The sequence below is a fragment of the Neovison vison genome, chromosome 11 (assembly GCF_020171115.1).
Source record: "Neovison vison isolate M4711 chromosome 11, ASM_NN_V1, whole genome shotgun sequence".
In the NCBI taxonomy this organism is placed as follows: Eukaryota; Metazoa; Chordata; class Mammalia; order Carnivora; family Mustelidae; genus Neogale; species Neogale vison.
Window position 1 is genome coordinate 48,094,079 of NC_058101.1, and position 2,675 is coordinate 48,096,753.

Consider the following 2,675-nt stretch of genomic DNA (forward strand, 5'->3'; position numbering starts at 1 on the left):
CATGGAGGAGGCCTGCAGTATTCACCTCTGCCTGTGACTGGTGAAGTAAACTGGTTCATTCAACAGTGGAATGTTAAGAAGCTTTCTCCCACCCCTGAAAATATATAAGCCACATCTTGAAATCATCCCCCTTAGTAATAAAACAGATTATTTTCATCTCTATCCGTCCATCTTCTATGTCTTATTTTTCATTGATTCCAAATTCTGGAAGAAAAGAAAGCGCTGTTATTTACTGATTCCCTAGGGCTTCAGTGAAGCCTTCTCTAGAATGTAGGCCCACTACCTCAACCCCAGAAGCAGATCCCAGATCCTGTGTGGATCCTATGTAACCACACTGAGTCGAACACGAAGGAACAATTTTATTAACTGACAGCATAATTCACACTCTACTCACAGGCCGTCCATTAGCCAGTACCTGAGGATGATGTTTTTCTGCTAATATCACACACCAAGGACGTTAAGCTGAAACTAAAAATAAAGTAAAACATCGTGCTGGACCTGTAGATCTGCTCCAACCACTCCAGGTGACGGGAGATTTATTCTCTTGAGGAATTAAGCCAAAGAAGCCACTATAGGCAGGGCAGGTGATAAGAAACATTAGACTAAAGTAAAATTCTGTGCTTTGAACACTTGGTTCCATATCAGTTATCTAATGCTGTGTAACAAACAACCTCAGAACTTCGTGTCTTAGAAATGGCCACCATTTTCTTAGCTTACAAATTGCTCAGCAATTTGGGATGGGCTTTTTGGGCTGGGGGGAGGGTGGTGGATAAACCCCTACACGTGCCTGGGTTCAAAAATTTCATTTCTTTTGTAAACACTCTCAGGTAATTCAACCAAACTGGGGAGCAAAATAAAATAGGAACTTGAAAAAAACAGGGTATCCATCCTAGCAGAGTGGCAAAGCCCAAGATGATGGACAGCTGTTCAAAAGACCAACATAACATGAGTCTAGATGGGATTAAGAGGATGAGGATTTAAAAAACAAAGAAAAAAAAGTGAAAGAAAAGAAAGAAACCAAAAGGTTGTCATACATTTTGTGGAGCAATTATAGAGAAAAAATATTTATGGGTATATGACAACACTGATGAAAAAAATTAAATAATGTTCTGCATCAACATAATAATTTAAATCACATTAATCAAAATGATTTAAATATTGACTACTGATTTAAGAAATTGGTGGCAGTGGGGAGATGTGTCAGATAAACCTCATTTACCAAAAATCAGGTGAATAGATGCATAAGGAAAACCCACAACGGTCATATGATGATTATGGAGCAAAATACCAGAAGACAGCCTAAGAGTTGGAAAGGTTGCTTCTGGAAAACAGACAGGAGTATGAGGAGGGATGGGGCAAGTGACAACAGCAACTTGTAAACTCTATAATAAACTATTAGATTTTCAGCCTTGACAAAAATAATGTCAAAACCTTTTTTAAACAATGCCTACCTCTGCATCCTTGGTTGGGATTAGAGAGGGAGCCTCCCCTCAGAGGACAGTTTCCAAAGGGCTAAGTCCCTGTTTGCATCCTGTCTCCTGGCTGCTTCTTACCCCGACCCTCCAATTGTCCAAGTCCCTTTGGAAGTGAATCACAAGACGCTTGTCCACGTTGTCCCGATAATGAATCGAGGTCAGTCTGGCCACTGGGTCTTGGGTTGATAGCTCTTCTGACTTGCCTTGTCACCATGGAAATATGTAAAGAAGAAAAACGCACACAAGCAACGACAAGTACATCCAGTACTCGGCATGTCAGGTGTCCTATGGCTTGAGGCATGACCGTATACCAAACACTTACAGTAAACCAACCCTGGGCTGAATAGTTAGATTTATTACCTGGTTTTCATTATCTTGAGGAGCCATGCACTACTGTCCTGTAGTTCAGATGAGGAAATTGACATTGAGGAAGGTTAACTGTTGTGCTAGTAAATGACAAAACCAGAGTGGGACCCAGCTCTCCAGGTAATCCCAACCCTGAGTGGATGACCACCCTACAGTGCCAGCTTAGCCCTCTGCACCTGCTTCCACTGTTCTAGAGAGGTACTACTGATGTATCGTCCTTCTACACACATTTATTTCAGTCAACTCTTCCTTAACACTGACTGGCATGGGGGGGGTGTTGGTGGGCTTGGCCATCTTCCTGAGCTTGCAGTCTCACAGGACCTCACATGAAGAGGGACCTCATCCTTGGCTCAAGTGCTCTGCCATCAGCATCCTGAAAATCCAAATCTTTTAACTTAGGCTCGTCTGTGAAGTCCAATGGGACAACGGAGCATGTGTGGGAGCTTAATGGGCAATCCGTGTACCCACAGTCCCTTGCAACCCCACTCGTACAGCCCACTGGCAATGCCCCTGAGCACAGAATTCAAGTAGACCCACAACGAGCCTAAGGGCAGCAAGACCCCAAGCCAAGTACAAGTATTAAGTTTGCAACCGAGTATCCCGGGATACCGACAGTCACAGGAGGACACACTTCCCATTCAAACCAGCACCTTCCTCAAGCACCGCAAGAGAAAAGACTGAGGAACTCTATCTTACCCCTCCCCACTCATGTTTCCTCATCTAGGCTGGAATGATGACATTAAAGGAAAGGTCAGCCTCTGGTTCTTCTCTTCATTATCCTTACTCATCAGTAAGGTAGGGTATGGATGGACATAGACACGCACACATCAAGAG